This window comes from Mastomys coucha, unplaced genomic scaffold (genome assembly GCF_008632895.1).
Source record: "Mastomys coucha isolate ucsf_1 unplaced genomic scaffold, UCSF_Mcou_1 pScaffold22, whole genome shotgun sequence".
In the NCBI taxonomy this organism is placed as follows: Eukaryota; Metazoa; Chordata; class Mammalia; order Rodentia; family Muridae; genus Mastomys; species Mastomys coucha.
Window position 1 is genome coordinate 229,054,933 of NW_022196905.1, and position 18,719 is coordinate 229,073,651.

The window sequence follows — 18,719 nt, forward strand, 5'->3', positions numbered from 1 at the left end:
AAGAGGCAGGTACTGATTGTGATCTTCACCTGACCAGGTTTGAGTACTTCCTTTATCAGATGTACACAGATCAGACCAGACCAAGTTTCTGTCCAAACGAAGCTCCTGTCCTAGACCAGCTCAGAGCGTCACTTCAGAAGCTGAATGAATGCGGTACTCATTCTTCACACCCTGTGTTTTCAGGAGGATTGCTGAGCCAGTTAGTGTTTGCCATGTTGATGCAAACTGCATTCACATGGGAGGAGGGACTCTTTATTTAGGAATTGTTTCCATTCGATTGGCCTGTGAACATTTCTGTGGATCACTTTCTTGATTGGTAGCGATGTGGGAGCTCACAGTGGCTAGTGCCACTCCTGGGCACACAGTCCTAGGATGTAGAAAAAAACAAAAGCTGAGGAAGCCATTGAGAACAAGCCAATCGCCAGCCTTCCTCCCTGGTGCCTGACTCTGTTCCAGCTTGAGTTCTTGCCCTTACTTCCCTTCTGCCAAGTAACCCCTTCCCTCCTGAAGTTACTTTTAGTCATGGGTTTATCACAATAAAAAGCAAACTAAAAAGTGATCCCTCAAGAATGGTAGGGGTCCCTAATCCCAATAGCTGAACCTCACTGAGTAATAAGCTCCTGAACTTGCATGGGGATGAAGAGGTGACAGTCGCCAGCTGAGACCATGGGAAAGGAAATTGGAATCTAGTGTCATCTTCTTGTTGGACAGCTCTATTTTGGTCTGGTTTGGAGGCATGAGGTCATCTTACTCTATAGCCCAAACTGAGAGGAGTCACACATGTGTGCCTCACATTCCACTATGTGACTGTTCTTACATATGTTCAGTAAGTCCTCCTGGACTGTAACTACTACTTTATCTCATTTTGCCCTAAGCCCTTAGATCTGTAGTTTAATCAGGCTGGATTTTTATTCTCTACCTCCAGGATCAGGGCTCCATACTGCACTACTTGCTGTCCTGGTTATCTGGTCCTTGCTCCCCATATGTCTCTGCCATCTTCTCTCCCATCCACTCAAAACAAAAACAGTCACCACCTTACCCCTCTTAAAGGATCCTTTTAGTGACATTTGAGAGGCAGTAGAGATAACTAAGTTCAAGCTATGGATTTCTTTCTCAACTGTCAACTTTTATTTCTTTTTTTTTCTTTCAGATATTTTTTATTTACATGTCATATGATTTCTCCTTTCCCAGTTTCCCCTCAAAAAAAAAAAACAAAAACAAAAAACAAGAACAAATCCCTGTTGCCTCCCCCCTCCAGCTGCTTGCCACCCCACTCTCTCCCACTTATTGGCCCTGGCATTCCCCTACACTGGGGCACAGAACCTTCACAGGGCCAAGGGCCTCTCCTCCCATTGATGATCGACTTTGCAATCCTCTACTATACACATGCTGTCAGAACAATCAGTCCCACCATGTTGGTAGTTGAGTCCCTGGGAGTTCTGAGGGTACTAGTTAGTTCATATTGTTGTTCATCCTAAGGTGCTGCAAACCCTTCAGCTCCTTTGGTCCTTTCTCTAACTCCTTCATTGGGGACCCTGTACTCAGTTCAATGGATGGCTGTGAGTTTCTACATCTGTATTAGTCGGGTACTGTCAGAGTCTCTCAGGAGACAGCTATATCAGGCTGGCTTGTCCTTCCTTCAGTCTCTGCTCCATAATTAAGTTTCTGCAACTCCTTCCGTGGGTATTTTGTTCTGAGGAACTGCCAAACTGATTTCCAGAGTGGTTGTACCAGCTTGCAATCCCACCAGCAATGAAGGAGTGTTCCTCTTTCTCCACAACCTCTCCAACATCTGCTGTCACCTAAGTTTTTTTATCCTCGCCAATCTGACTGGTGTGAGGTGGAATCTCAGGGTTGTTTTGATTTGCATTTCCCTGATGACTAAGAATGTTGAACATTTCTTTAGGTGCTTCTCAGCCATTCAATATTTGTCAGTTGGGAATTCTTTGTTTAGCTCTGTACCCCATTTTTTAATGCCCCTGAGAATTCTATGTAGCATTATGCATATAGTCTTCCCCTAGGTAAAGTACCGCAAGTATTCCCATTTCACAGCTAAGGAAACCACTCAGAGGAGAGGTCCCCAGGTAAACACAATAAATCAAGGCATCCTGCAGGGTGGTGGTGGCGCACACCTTTAATCCCAGCACTTGGGAGACAGAGGCAGGTGAATTTTTGAGTTCTAGGCCAGCCTGGTCTACAGAGTGAGTTCCAGGACAGCCAGGGCTATACAGAGAAACCCTGTCTCAAAAAAAAAAAAAAAAAAAAAAAAAAAAAAGCATCCTTTGACTTCAGATCAGGTCCATGTGACTCCAGGATCTTATAATTCATCTCCATACTAATATGTGGCACAGGAAAAGAGTGTGGGCTTAGAGCAGTGGTCCTTGACCTGTGGGTTACAACTTATGGGGGTCAAATTACCCTCTCACAGGGATCTCCCAAGACCATGGAAAGACACAGATATTTACATTACAGCTCATAGCAGTAGCATAATTACAGTTATAAAGTAGCAACAAAAATAATGTTGTGGTTGGGGGTCACCACAGCATAAAGAACTGTATTAAAAGATCACAGCACTAGGAAGGTTGAGAAGCACTGACATAAAAGGAAGGGTCACACAAGGATGGGTGGCTGAAGAGAATACAAGGACGTGCAGTCGAACAATAGACTTCATTCACTCTAGGCAAAGGTTCGTAGGCAGGCAGCCACCAGCAGGCATACAGGTTTTACTGGTACTGTACAGGCTAATGAAGGCTCAGGCAAAGGCTCCTGACCTTAAAGTTGTGCTTTAAAATTTCCAAACTGCGGTGTACACGGGCTAATACGCAACCCTAGCTATGCACATGTGGGCAGGTAGATTACAAGAGCTGTAGTGTGAATACTCCCTTTTTTTAAAATTTGCATTTACAGGGCTGGGGGGATGGCTCAGCAGTTAAGGACATCAGCTGCTTTTCCCAGGGGACCCAGGTTTAGTTCCCAGCACCCACATACAACTCACAATTGCAACTCCAGCTCCAGATGATCCAATGGCTTCTCTTGGTCTCCTGGGGTACTGCATATATGTTGTAATAAATATTAAGTGGGAGTTTCTACCCCACCTTAGGTTATCTTGTTCTCAAATAAAAGACTCAAAACCTTTAGATTTATAATATGCCTTAAAAACACTAGAGCTGGGCAGATGCCAACCCTTACGCTACCTTGTCTACTTCCCCATCAATGACCCTGAGATATCACATATTCTGCCCAGACGGCTCCTGCTCCAACTGGCCAGTCCTCATGGCCATGCACTCATGATCCATCAACCCCATAGCATCTTCATCCTTCTTCTCCTCTCTCCTCTTCTCCCCTTGGTCTCTGCCTCAGACCCCAAGCCCAGAAACCAAAGCTCTGCCTACATCTCTTCTGTGCAGATACAGGCTGTAAGCATCTGTATTCAACAATTCTAAATTAAGGAGCAAGGTTACATAGCATCATTAGGTGTCCGTGAGTGTCGACTTGTCGGGGCAACCACTTTTTGAAAAGCCAGTAGGTTAGCATTAGATATATGAGCAGTATCAGACTCACCCATTTCACATGCATGCATACACAGACAGAGAAGCATGCAAATCACCCATATTCATAAAAATAAATTCTAAAAAAGTTATTTAATTTGTAACTTTGGACATGTATCGTATATGTTGAGCATATTTTCTCCTCTCCTCCCTTTTTCTCTGCTTATTCCTTTTGTTTCCTTGAACATTTTCGCCTTGTACCATCTAATACATGGTTTCATGTGACTATATAAAGTCTTGAAACAACAAATGAGAGAAAAAGTATTTGTCTTTCTCATGCCGATTTAATTCATTTAATATCAGTACCTCCATCCAGCTGTATTCATTTAGTGCAAATAATAGGGCTTCATTCTCTGTGGCTGGAAATTCCATGTGTTTACATTCAGTATTTTCCTTATCCATTCACCTCTACCCTCCCTCTCCAGCTCCCCCTAACTCCAGTCCATCACCACATCCCTCTCCTAACTTCAGGTAGTCTTTTTGTTTGTAATAACTCACTGAGACCAACTAGTGCTCTCCATATGCACATGGGCACTTTCAACCTACCAGGGACTATATCTCCTAATAGCCATCAAATACCAATATCCTCTCACCTACAGGTGAGGGGGGTGGTATCTTAGGGTTTTACTGCTGTGAACTGACACTATGACCAAGGCAACTCTTATAAGGACAACATTTAATTGGGGCTGGCTTACAGGTTCAGAGGTTCAAGCCATTATCATCAAGGCAGGAACATGGCAGCATCCAGGCAGGCATGGTTCAGGAGGACCTGAGAGTTCTACATCTTTATCTGAAGGCTGCTAGCAGGATACTGACTTCCAGGCAGCTTTGATAAGGGTCTTAAATCCCCCCCCACACACACACAGTGATACACCTACTCTAACAGTGCCACACCTTCTAATAGTGCCACTTCTTGGGCTGGGCATATACAAACCATAATTCGGGGTAGGGAATATGTGTCCCTCCCTCATTCATGCTAGAATCTTTACTTGCTTGATCTTATAGAGGTCTTGTGCAAGCCACAAATCCATAATTTTATGAGTATAGAGGTCCTTCCATGTCCACAAGACATAGTTTAACTCTGGGCCTCCCTGCTCTCTGGCTTTTACAGTCTTTCTGTCCCACTTTCCCAATGTCCGCTGAGCCTCAGGAGAAGTGATGTGGCGTTGATGTTCCACATATACCTGAACACTCCACAGACACTTTTCCTCTATAATTTGACCAGCTGCAAGGATCTATATTAACTGCTGTCTGCTACAAAAAGACACTTCTCTGAAGAGAACTTGGAGCTGCACTAATCTATGGATGTAGAAGTACAGACTCCAAAGGCTGTTTGATACCACACTCACTTAACAATAGATTCTGGAGGCTTACTCCTAGGGCTGTGAGCTTCCTGGTCTTGGGTTCTTGATGGAAGACCTTTTAAAGCTAAATTATGGTCATAGACTATGGACTCAAAGAGAGACTGAAATTGCCTAGCATCTATCTTCCCGATGACTGGCTAACCTTTACAGACCAGAGGAGGATGGAGGGTTAAGGGAGGTTTAGGGGACTTTGGTTTTGGTTTCTGTTGTTGTTTTATCTGATCTTATACAAAATATACTTGGAAATATATGTGTCTATTAGGACCAGCTTACTCCTTGGTTATATTAATACACTGGTTCATTCTTTTTTTTTTTTTTTTTTTTTTTTTTTTTTTTTTTTATTTTTTTTTTCCACTGGTTCATTCTTAACTAAGATATCTTTTAAAATGTTGGCAAAGACATGGTAGATATACAACTCTCAGGCATGCCTATGGGAGTTAAAAATGAGCAGTTGCCAGAGAAAGTTATTTTACACTATCTCCCAGCCTATGATGCAGAAAGCCACTCCAGAGAGTGATCTCAATAGAAGGGTTAAGATCATCACAGAAAACATTGTCACTTTGTTTTAAACATAGCCACAGTGTTTGGCAGCTCCTTTTCTCCAAAGATGTTCTCTGTTTCCCAAACTTTGAAATTTGGGCTAGCTGCATGCTCTGGGTGTGTTTCCAGAGCTTGACATCAAGATGTCTTAAAGCTTTGCTTACTCTCTTGGAACACTACCCTGAGACTATCTTAAAGGGAAGCTGTCTACTCTAACCAGAGAATAAGACCATGTGGAAGAAACGCTAGTTGCGTCCACTGAATACCAATACCAACATCCACTTGTATGTGGTGGTGGGGGGGCATCTTGAATCTTCCATCCTAGCTGAGTACAGCTGCTTGATGGACATACACAGAATCAACAAGGAACTGCCAAGGAAGTTCCCAGGAACATAAAAAAATGACCCTCTCCCCTTGTTGTTTCTTTGTTTGCTATGGTTTCATTCACCACAGATAGTAAGTATATGAATTTTCCTGAATATTCATAACATCAATGTTCACAATACTCCAAAGCTAAGAATGACTCAAAATGTCTATCCATGACTAAATAGATAAATCATAGTATATCACACTGTAGAAGACTTGTTAGTGATAACAAGGGATCTACCACATGGAAGACCTTTTCTCCCTCTTCTTCCTCTTCCTCTTCTTCTTTTCCTTCCTGGAAACAGGGTCTGATTGTGGTGTTAGCTGGCTTACTAGAACTTGATTTACACCAGGCTTACCTTGAACCCACAGAGGTCTGCTTGTTTCCCAAATGCTAGGATTAAAGGCGTGTGTCAGCAGCTGCACAGAAGAGCTTGGGTGGGATATAGAATTGAGTGGGAAAAGGAAGGCATGGCCAAGTAGATACAGGTAAAATACATAGGAAGAAATATCCAGGGCTGCTCCTGGGCATGGCATTTTTTCCCTTACAGAAACAGGGGCTGAAAGGAGTAAGTACCTTTCTAGAAATACTGCTCCTCAATATGAGTATCACATTCACCCTCCTGAAGCCTCAGCAAACTGAAAGTCACCATGTGCGGACTTGTCTGTTGGCATGGAAGACTTCAAGGGGAAGTTTAAAATAGCAGCTGCAGTCCCAATGGATACATCTCCCAAATGCTCTTGCACCTAAGGCTCAGGGAACATTGCAAAAGAGGAGGCAAAATGGTAAGTTTGTAAGAGCCAGAGGATCAGGAACGTTACTGTGAGACTGTGTCTCCACATATAGAAGCTACACCCGTAGAATCTCCCCAGTGTGACCACCCAAATGTGAGCTGAATAAGGAGGACACCAAACTCAATGAGGAAAAGCCCAGGAGGCCTTGTCACAAAGAACTACAGGCAACCAAGTGAGGCTTGGAGTGAGAGTGGTAGCCCTCCTCAGGGAAAGGTACACCTATTAGCTGTCCAGTGCCAAAGGATCATCCCGAAAACATATAAACAAGTGTCATTATTGGACTCAACAGGCTATATTTGGGGCTATCATCTCAGCTACTCCAGGCTGAAGAGGGAGTCATGTCCAAGGCCTGCCTGTGTAACACAGTGGAGCCATGTTTGGGACAGGGAGTGTTAGCATCCAGAACCTGCGGCAGATATGGGGTGGGTCCACAGACCTGTCGCCAGGGCAACGGCCACCATATTCCCAGAATCCATTGGGTTCAGCTCCCACCTTTACCTGGACTGCTACGTCACGACATATATATATATATGTACTTTCCTCCATCTTTCTCTTTTTTTCTTCTCTCTCTCCCCTCTCTCTTCCTGCGCTGCTACCCCCCTACCCCCTTCCAATTAAACCTCTTACACGTGGAACTGCCTGGGCCTGGTGTCTGCAGACGCTTCCCGCCGCGACTCAAACCCCATCAGGGAGGAAGAGATCTGGACATGCCACTCGCCCAGCCATGCAGTGCTGTGTGGTATCCACATGACCCTGTTTCTAAGTCTCAGTACCATCAAACAAATAAAATAAATAATTAAAAATAAAAAATGAAATGACCCAGAGAAAACTAAAGTTTGCCTCACTCCACCATGTAGAAACTTTCTCTTTTCTCTCTCTAAGATAAAGCTTTTGTCAGACCCAATGCTCTTTCAGAAGTATCAAAGAATTCAACAAACAGAAATTTATATCTAGATTTAAAATCAAAAACAGAGACCAGAAAAAAATATATAAATGTAATTCCACATCAAGCCCAGCCCCCATCCCATTATAGTGCAAGTCTATTGGTTAGTTTAAGTCAGGAGGAGAGACAACCATCAGTTTCTTTAACCTTCAAGTCTCACAAGTTAGGATCAAAAGTCTACCCTTCCTCCTAAGCTTAACAGACAGCTCTTGTAATTGAATAACAAACTGGTGTGTAAAAAAACAAAACAAACAACAACAGCAGCAGCAAAAACAGATGCTGAAAATTGGAGAAGCTGTGGTTTCCTGCATAGATCCTAGAAGGTCTGATTACTGAATCTTGGTTACTTTATAAACTATAAAAATTCAGGTATGCTGTTGTTAGCTTAACTCTTGGGTCTTGGTACACACCCTCCTAGGATTCTCCCTGGAAGAGGCCATCCTGACTTCGTGTTACACTTTGCAGAATAAAGAGGGTAAGCCCTTAGCACACAAAGGGAAGCAATGCAGGGTGCTCTTTCTCTCCCCTCACCATAGTAAACGTGCTTTTGGGTTTTCCCAGTCCTTGGTGGGGGAAGAAAACAGTGTTCAGTTTTGCTGTGCCTAACCCGAGGAATCCCTGAAAGCTGGGGTGGGAAGCGGAGGACAGTAAAAGGCCGATGGTTGACTCTTTTGTTTGGTTTTTATTGTGCGTGACTAAATGTATTAGATGTGTTGGATCACAGAGAATGTGTGCCCGTGAAGCACAGAGCTGTTGAAGCTGTATGCATTTTGCCTACTAATATTGCTTGCCCTTTTTCCAAATACAAAAGGCCTCCACACTAACTTGGAATCTGAGTCACTTTAATAACACTACAGTCAGAAGGTGCTCGTGAGTCTTCAGTAGGAAACCAAAACCTTTCTAAAACCTTTACATGACATTGTTTTCCCATGACTTTGTTGTTGTTGTTGTTTTCCAAAAATATGTAGCAGAAGCAGAAGGCAGCTGTCCAGGAAAGGAGCTGATGGACAGAATGGTTTTGGAAACCACTCTTCATGACCCACCACAAATTGTAAGCAAAGGCTAACAATTATATGTAACTTTTGAATAACAACACCCTGAGCCTCTGGATGAGGGGCTTTTTTCAGTTGTCCTCTATGATGGCTGGGGAGTGGCTGACTCAAGGAACAGGCCATTCTGCACAAAAATGGCTTGCTTTTTTTTTGGTTTTGGTTTTGGTTTGTTTTGTGTTGTTGTTGTTTGCAGATAGCTAGGACTGCTTCTAGATACCAGAAGAAGAGAAATCGACCATTGACGGGTTTACATCAGCCTTACTGCCCTTCCTTGATAAAAAAGAAAATTGAAATTTACTTCATTGGAGAAGTATACCAAATGTCTTTCTTCAAATCTCAATTTTTTTTTCAGTGCAGATTTTCAATTGAGGAAGATTATTACTTGGGGCTGGCGGGGGGTGGGGGGGGGATCTTTGGCAACATCTTTGCTCCAGGTTTGGAAAAAAAAAACCGGTGGGGGGTGTGGAATCCCTCAGCAAGAGGATTACTGTGAGCTTTATTGCCCTGACACAGCGCCAGGTACTTTGAGTTCAAAACAAAAGGTAATGTGATTGGAGGGAGGGGCTGGCTGCTCCGGGCCCTCTCTCTGTTCTAATACAGAACATTGAAGAAGTCTGTTTCTTTGTGCCTTGGTTTCCCCAACTGCAGAAGGAAGGCTTTGCACTAGATTACCCTTAAGGCCCCCAAAGCTCAAAGAAACCTAAAGCTCAGATCTGACCGTGTGCCTGCCAGCCTGCGTTCCAAGCAAACATGCTTACTCCTCTGAATGGCTGTTTCCCCCATACTCCTAATTGATGATATTTTATACCTGAACTTAACAGTTTCATCACTTACCTACCCCATATCATTTAAGGTCTCTCCTTTCTGCTTTGAAGTTCAAAGAAAGAGAAGACTTTGTATAATGAGGATGGCCCCTTTGAAACGCTCCCTGCGCAGCTGCAGGCTGGCAGATTCCGAGCTGAGCCAGGAAGCCATTGTGATGCAGATGCGCTTCGAAGTGCCTCTGCAGCTAGAGCATTTCCACGGGCCTTTACTGTATTTCTTCTATTATTCATAGAACACAATGTAAATGAAGCCATAAATTTTACCCCCCACACTAGATGTAGAAAGAAGATAATGGAAATTGTGAATTATGAATGAATCTCTGTTATTGTAATTCCTTAAGGATTCTGACGGAGATGATTAAATTCATGCAAAGACACAGACTGGAAACTTTCCCGCCTGCGTCCTCACTAATGCTTCTTGGAATCTCACAAGGAAAGGACAGATAGGGATGGTCTTGGTTGCCCACTTACCTGCCAAATGATCTCACAGGTGATCTATCCTAAGCTTGGATGTATTAAATAAAGAGTCTCTTCCTACCAGAAGGGAAGAATGGGGACAATGGGGACAGATCAGTGTCTCTCAAGTATCCAAGCCTGTCGCTTGGAAGCCCAGGCAGAAAACCTACCCTGAGATCTACAAATTTATTTTCTCTTTCAGGGAACTGGAGAAAGAAGAAGCCACAGGAAGGGGGAGGGGAGATGTCTTTCTCAAGAAGACGAACCCCATGTTTAATGAAACCAATGATACAGATTGTTTTGTTTTGTTTTCTTCTAAATTTGTTTTGTTAACAAGAATTCTGGTCGATGACTCTCTCGACCGTGGTACATGGTCCTTCTAAATAATGACAGCAGACTGCTTAGGATGATGACGCAGAGTGATTAGAAGCACTTCACTGGTGTGAGTCCAAGCTTCTGGAAAATCTCAGCCTTAATCCACTTTCGTTAGAGCACCCCCAAAACGAGATTTGGGTTGATATTTAACAGTTCAAGCATCGTTCGGAAAGAGTTCTCTTCTGCAAAACCCCAAAATAGATTTTTGACATTTTTATACAAGGAATATGCATGGAGAGATGAAGCTGTAGGCACAAGTAGACTTCTGTTCGGAAGTGACTTCTACTCTCAGACCTAAAAATCATTTAAAATGTAGATGTGATTATGCAGGTAGGAGTGAAAGATGTTAACATTCGCCACAACCTAGCAGATGCAGGATGATCTGGGAGTTCCTAGGCAGCCAGCATCCATTCTGCGCCTCAACATCCTTCTCTGCAAAGTGAAACATTTGCACTAGCTGATCTTCAAGGCAGCTGAGACTTAGTCTTTACAATTCTTACACAGGATTGAAGTGAGATGCCTGTGTTTTTGTGTTCCCATGGATGAAATTTGGACAATGAGGTGATGCAGAGGCCAAGATACCATCCTGTATTAAAGACTTAGGAAGGTCCCACAGACAGATGACATAGGGTTTCTACAAAAAGTTGGGTCTAGGAGCACAGACAAGGCCACTGAACTGTTGGCCAAAGGGATAGCCTTTGCTATTTGTCAAAGGTATATGGCCTAAAGATGCTACCCCCTCCGGCTCCTAGAAGCTGAACCACAAACTTCCACCTGGACAAATCATCCCACTGAAAATAAAAAAAATCCATTCCTAGAGAAGGGTCAGTTTGGCAAGTGTGTTTAGCAGACATATTAGGCAAGTTGCTTGAGATCCTCCACAGAAAACACTTGAACCTTCTGACCCTGAGACCCTGGAAATTTGCTTCCTCTTTTAGAAAAGTATAGGGAGAAAAAAACTAAAATTAAGCAGGAGGCAATATTTTTCCTTAAAGGATGACCCAAATATAAAGTCAAGGCTTCAGATTTTTCCCCTTTCTATGTGTGTTTTGAGAATGAGAATTCTGATATTCTCAGGATTAACTGCTCAAATGACTATGTAGAGTGTTAGAGAAACATCTGCTGGTGTACACACACACACATACACAGACACACACACACACACCCTCTACCTCTACTTCCCTCAGCCAAACCCCACCTATCTCTCCTTTTTCATCAGCTCTCCCAACAACTCCAGGGGATCATCCAGCATCTAGGCAGGAAATCAGAGCTTAAGGCAAACTGGGGCAATGGGACACGGAGAAGGGGCAGCAGAGCCATGGGAGACTCTGAATGGTCACTGGGGACCAATGGGCATCACCAGGGACAGCTTAGAGAGCTACAGCAAGCAGCTAATATCCTGGAACTGAAGACTAGAGAGGGCACAGGGAGGGTCCCTAGAGCCCTTACAGGTGGGGCCAGAGGGAGGTGCTGCCTACTGGGAATGGGGCTGATAGGTGCAATGCAGATGGTCTACCAGATGTCACCAGAAATAAGGAGAAGTGGGGATAGGAGCATCCCGTGTCTATCCTCTTACCTCCAGAAATAGTCTCAGCACCTTGCATTAGACACATCTACCAGAGGCCATGGGGGCAAGAGCCTGTAGCAATCAACCCTACGGAACAAACCCGAGCAGTGTGAGGGAGAGAACAGCTCTCCAAACAGCAGGCAATGGCCTGTACACCTGGGAAATCTGCAGAATGAGCAGTTCCGTGTGATCTGTTCCTTCTGAAACTCAGAGCCAAGAACAAAGTCTTATCTCTGGATTCCTGCTAAGGTGGTAAGAAAGGAGTATTGGACTTCTACAATTGGGGACAACCAGGAGCCTGACCTGGTTAAGACTCTGAATGTCCCTGATGTCTTTCCACTGCGTGTTTTCCATACGTTCATTCTTCTTACCATCCTCTTACTGGCTGCAATGGCCTCATTACCCAGTTTCCCATCACCACCTCCATGGTTTAAACCTCACCTGTGTGGAAAGCCCCATTGCTTTTCCTACACAGTGGTTTTGTTTAATAAATGGCAGGGCAGACAAAGCGACTCTTTCCCATCCATGAGATGCATTGTTTGTCAACATGAACATCACATGCACAACATATTAACCCTTCATATGTTCTAATCTGATGATGCCAAGAAACAAAAGCCTATGGCTCATTCTTCAAGAGGGTCCAGGCAAAGATCCGTCTGCCTTCAGGACCTACTCAGCGCTGGGTCATTTCCTTAAAGGCACTTCTCTTTCTAACACGAGGCACATTTTTAAACTCTCACACTGTAGGAGTTGTGAGAATCGCTAATCTATCATTAGTTCTATAGAATCTGGTACATAGCAAGCATTTCATAAGGTTTTATAGACTGAGGAAGTGAATTGATGACTAAAACAAAGCCACCAGGTAGGTATATATTCCAGCTAGGAAGATATTTCCTCCATGCAATGATTAGCCAGGCCTTTCACACAAACTGGTGGGCTGTGGCCCCTTTGGCAAACCTGTCTCCAAAAATATCTACATCACAATTCATAATAATAACAAAACTACAGCTATAAAATAACAACAAAAATAATTTTATGGGGGGGGGATCACCACAACATAAAGGCATCAAAGGGTCGAAGCATTAGGAAGGTTGAGAACCACAGGCGTAGACAAAGAAGGAAGTGCCAGAGATCTCATATGTCTCAAAAGCACCTGCCGGCTTCCCATGGCTACTAAATTCTTTGCATAGGTTCATCTCTTAAGGTTCAAGCAAGCAGTCACCAAGTAACACCCGTAAAGTAGATGTTCTTAAGTGGCATTTTGAAGTGAGATTACAGGAGAACGTAGTTGACAAGAAAGATATGTACTGAGGTTGCAGGGTATAGGATTTGGGCTTGGGATCAGCTGCATCCCATTAGAATAATTCTCTCTGAGTAACACTTGCAATTTTTTATGTCTGACTCCCCTCAGAAGTCATTCGCCTTTGTGTGAAACTTTGATAATTAGTTTTAAAAGGAGAGTTTCCCTTTCCTGAAGTGTGTGGAGTTTCCCATGGTTCTTAAAGGTAAGGCTTTCTTCTTTCTACAGAAAACTTACCGCACCCAGTTATGGGTATGGGGGTAGGAAAAAAAACCAAAATATTAAGATATATGGATAGAACAAAGACACAAACGAAGAAGAGGCTCCTGAGTGGAGTGTCTCTTCAAAGCTACCACAGGCTGTTCAATGTATGTTTCCATGTCTCTTTCTAGAAATCACTATGCAGTCAACCTCCAGCAGACCATCAGGCCACATCAGAGACTTCAACAGTTGAGGTCAGTGAGCATTCCATGAAGCTCCGACCCGCCTTTGAAATGTTAAGGCTCCCAGTCTTTTGTAAGCAAGAACACCACACAGCCTTTTCAGCATGACAAGAGTCCTTGCTCACCTCATCTCAGTGACGGAAGCCACCAAGTGGATTGATACTCCTGCCAAACAAGTCGTGGCCATTGCAGACATTGATCTTGATCAGCCTGCCATCAGTAAGGTAGCCCTGACCAATCTTGTCAATCTCGTGGATTTCAGTGCAGTGGTGGGAGCCCTTTCTGCTCAGCTTGGGCCACAGAGAAGGCCACACTGGTAGGACTCCAGGCTCAACATAAACAACCTTTGTCATGCATACAACTTCTCTGTATCCCAACCACTGTAACTTCTTGGTAGCCTTGGGTCTCTCAGATGATGTGGATTATTTTTTCCTGACCAAACACCTGGCTCTTAGGAACTGACTTCTCTGGTCCCTGTTAGGCCCAGTCTAGTTTCTTAACCCCATCACTCTGTTCATCCAGATCTCTACCAAGTGTGTGTTCTTCTGACAGAAAAGAGGCAGGCACACTTGGATGTGAGCCATAGACGAGTGACCTGGAAGTACTTCTTCACATTGCTGAAGTCCTTCGGCAGCAACGTCAAGCTAATGTCACCCAGACACTTCTCGCAGTATTTGTCTTCTTCTTTGATTTGTGCCGCTCCTGAAAAAAGTGCCTTTTGTACTTGTAGCTTATGTGCCCAGCAAAGACTTACTTGAAGGGACAGAGGTCCCATGAGGCCTCCATGTAGCTTACAAGGCCTAGCCCACCCACAGCCACCACCACCGGCAGTGTGTTCACAGAGATAACACACCCAACAATTTCTCTTTTGTTCGCCTTGCACCCTAGCCTAAGACCTTCTTGCGTGGTGTAGGTATGATCATGACAGCCTTGTAGCCCAGAAGGGCTGTGAAGGATCACCCATTTCCCATAATGCCTGCTGCTCTGCTTCTGAGACAAGAAGCCCAAGGACTCACCTCTTAGAGCAGAAAATTTCCTGTGAGACAACACACAATCGGATACCACCAGTAGAGCCTACCACACCCTACCAAGACAAAAAATACAGAGCCCTTTAATAAATTAAAAGAGATTTCCAGAACTTTTTTTCCACTGTGTCAAAGATTAGACACAGAGAGTCGCCTACCACTAAGTTCCCAGATGCCTCCTTCCCCCATCCTTTCTCCTTCTTCAATTTATTGTCGTTTACTCTAGTTTCGTTTGAGACAGGGTCTCATTAATTTATCCAGGCTAGCCTCAGACTTACAATCCTCTTACCTCAGCCTCCTGAGTAGCTGGGATTATAGGTGTGTGCCACCATGTCCTGCTGATAAACTTATTTTAAGCCCCGCTACTGTCACCGAGCCCAAAGTTATTTCCTATACTAATGATTGCCAGCCAGCTCTGTCTGATGTTTTTAAACAGACCATAAAGTGAGGTGTCAGCTCAACACCATGGTGAACATAGAACCAGAGAAGGGTCATCTGTTGAGGTTTTCTGTTTTCTGTTTTGGTTTGGTTTTGTGTGTGTATGTTTGTGTTTTGTTTGTTTGTGTTGTTTGTTTGTTTTTTGAATTTGTTTGTTTGTTTTTACACATTTCTTCTGTGTGTCCAGACATCAATTCAGTGAACATATGAGCCTTCTTTTAAATGGGGTTTTACAGGGCTATTTAAATAATCATCACTAGAGGGTCTTCTCTGCTTACCCTCAGCCCTTCCAGTTCCACTGCTTCCTGTGACCCCAAGTTACAAATCTTTCAGTCAAGTGGGTTTTCTGATGTACAGTGGATTTCATTTCCTTCATCACAGATAGCGTGGCATCTTACACACACACACACACACACACACTCACACACACACACACCTGTAAACGGACTTTAATGGAGAAGCTCTCTCCAGCCTTGGGGAGCCATGACAAAGAGTCAAACTGTAAACTCATAGCCACTGCAAGTCTGCAGGGGGACATCTAGCAAATTCTAAAAGGGTCAAGGGGTCTTGCTGTTAAGTGTCAAAGAGGTTGAAGAAGAACAAGCAGTGAAGTGATTCATAATTAACACACCGTGAATATATGCAACTGTTCAAACCAAAACAGACACACTGCCAAGGCTTGGGGGAAGCCTGGCAGTGATGTCCTCATGGTTTGAATCCAAAATGTCCCTCACAGGTTCATGTTTTGTATACTTGCCTACACACACACACACACACACAGAGAGAGAGAGAGAGAGAGAGAGAGAGAGAGAGAGAGAGAGAGAGAGAGAGAGAGAGAGAGAGAGACTGGACAGGCCTTCGAAACCTATGTCTGTCCTGGTTCTGGTCAATGGTCTCTGTGCCCTGCCCTGAAGTGATAAGAAACGGCCCCACCACAGGACTCCACTGCTGCGAACTGAGGCATGCCTTCCCTGCAGCAAGGGATAAAGCTTCATGAGCCAAGAGAATCCTTTCTGCCTTAAGCTGCTGCTGTCAAGTAGCTTGTGGTCACCTCAACATGGAAAGAACTAACACACATATCTTCCCTCTAGATTCATTCTGTGTGTGAGTGTGTGTTTGTGTGTGTGTGTGTGTGTGTGTCTGTCTGTCTGTCTGCCTGCCTGTGTCTGTCCATCTGTCTGTCTGTCTCTGTTTCTCTGATTGTCTCTTTGACTATCTCTTTGTCTCTCTGTCTCTGACTGTCTCTGTCTATCTCTCTGTCTTCTGTCTGCCCTCTGTCTCTCTGTCTCTCTGTCTCTATCCCTGTCTGTCTCTCTTACTCACTGTCTCTCTTGTCTGTTTCTCTGTGTCTGTCTCTGTCTCTCTCTGTTTTGTAGATGGGGGTCTCACTATGTAGGTCTGACTGGCCTAGCCTGAAACTCACTATGCAGACAAGGTTGGATTTAAACTCACAGAGATCCACCTGCCTCTCACTTCTTAGTCCTAGAACTAAAGGTATGTCCCACCACACACACAGCCCCTTGTGGATTCCTGAATAAATACCAAATAGTTATTACTATATATCATTTGCTTTCAAGTAACTTAGAATTAAGTTACTTAATTTTGAGAGAGAGATTTCGATACAGCCCTCATGCTTCAAGAGCACTACAGTGTTAAGGGGTTTAGATTATTTCATGGGCCAGACATTAATAATAAAATGGACTCATGGGTCATTTCAAGTGTTCCAATTGGGGCCATTAATATGAATCTGACAATATATCCAGACACTGGTATCCTGGGCAGAGAAGAGAATCCTGTCTTGATCCTCATTTTCTCAGAGTCTTCCCCTTGGATTCTAATAGGCCAAGTTACTTCCTACCCTGGAGGCCCTTACACACAATGTTCCTCTCTGTGGATCCATCTCCCTACAACATTCTGCATGCATAAAACCTGTCTTTCAGAAGTCTGCTTCTGATGTCTTCAATGAACCTGGATACACAAGATCTCTGTTACCTATTGCTACAGTTCAAGCGTATTTGATCCTCACCAAAACCATGATCCTTAACTCCCCAATATGACAGTATTGAGTACTTGGACCTTGAAGTTGAAGTCCAGAGAGAAATATTTAGGTAACAAACACCTTTGAGCAGGGATTAATGTTGGCCTTTTGAGTAGATTAGTTCTCGCGAGAACAGGTAATTAAAAGAAAAAGAAAAAGTGAGCCTGTTTTTGTGCTGTGGGTGGTGGCTAATTCAGAAAGTCACAACTGGTCAAAGGGCCAAGAGTGCTCAGGCAACAATGGGACATCTGTCCCATGCCTCTCCCTTCAAGTCTTTAGAACTATCTTGGATGAAGGATTGGAAAGAGTGTAAGAGCCAGAGACTAGGGGGAAAGATGGAAACCATGTCTTTGGACACGGCAGGACCTGGGTACTCATAAACTCAACAGCTGGGGTTGTCTATGCAAGACTCACTCCATTGATAGTAATGTCTCTGTTCCACCATGCAACCCCAATGGATGAAACTTCTGATGCTCTGAGCATAAACTCCCCCTCCCTTTATACTGCCCCGGTACATGCCCGGCCATGAAAGGGCTGACTCTCACAGTGACCATCCAACATTAAACTAACCTGGAACCTCTTGTGTGTGGTCTTAGATAACTTCATGTGTCCATGAAGCCAGCTCTGTCTTTATTGTCCAACCACTGTATCTGCAGCCACTAGCCCAGGGCTTGTTAAAAAAACAATTCCTCGTAAGTATAAGAGAACAAAGATTCTCTGACCTTCTGCTCCCCCATGTTCTATCTCCCATCGTTTGAGGGTAGGAAATTCGAGTCCTACTCTGGTCATCCCCTTTACAGCTGGCTCTTGCTGCTCCTGCTTTAACGGTCAGAAACTCCATTCGCAGTTTCATCCAGCTCCCCCCACCCCCGCTAAGATTGAGATTTCTCAGAAGCTACAGTTAAGAAATGTATTTTTGTGTTTCCTTAAAGAAAATTCCAGCGCATCCTTCAGTGAACTGCTCTTGAAGAGGAAGGAAAATCAATGCTTTCAGATAGCATTACGTTGTCCTGAATAATCCTGAAGCTGCCCGTGACTTACTGTAGAGGGTATAATTGAAGTGAGGATAAACTGCACACCATTTCAAAGTCTGCTAAATTGAAACCGTTCTTTCTGTTGACACATGCTTGGAAGCTGCAGATAATGTGATTTAAAATAAATACACTGGCCCAGGATACTTGTATAATTGAAATAAATATGAAATAACCCACAGAGCCTGCAGGCCATTGGGTAAATTAACTCCTTGTGCACAAGGTGACAAGACACCTGCCTAAGAAAAAGGAACATGGCACTGGACAGACTTGGGAAAGAAGAGAATGCATCCACTCAAAAGAGATAGATAAAATATTGAGTTTTGGGGGGACACTGAGTCTTTGTAGAGCACTTGTCCCCAGCAAAGAATTCCTTCTTGGCTTTCACTCACATCATGGGATTCACTTGAGTCAATATTAAGAGACACTGATGCCTCAGGACACAAAAGAGAGAGAAAGACAGAGAGAGACAGAGATAGAAACAGAGACAGACAGAGAGAGAGAAAAGAAGAGAGGAGAGGACAGGAGAGGACAGGAGAGGAGAGGAGAGAAGAGAAGAGAAGAGAAGAGAAGAGAAGAGAAGAGAAGAGAAGAGGAGAGGAGAGGAGAGGAGA

At 43.9% G+C, this 18,719-nt stretch overlaps 1 long non-coding RNA gene across 1 annotated transcript in view; it reads right to left on the bottom strand.

Moving 5' to 3' along the window:
• Nucleotides 1–230: 230 nt before the first annotated feature.
• LOC116067918 overlaps nucleotides 231–18,719 on the bottom strand; it is a 51,709-nt gene continuing 33,220 nt past the window's right edge. Inside the window, exon 3 of the long non-coding RNA XR_004109344.1 lies at nucleotides 231–367. This is a non-coding gene — a long non-coding RNA (uncharacterized LOC116067918). The remainder of the gene's footprint in view (nucleotides 368–18,719) is intronic.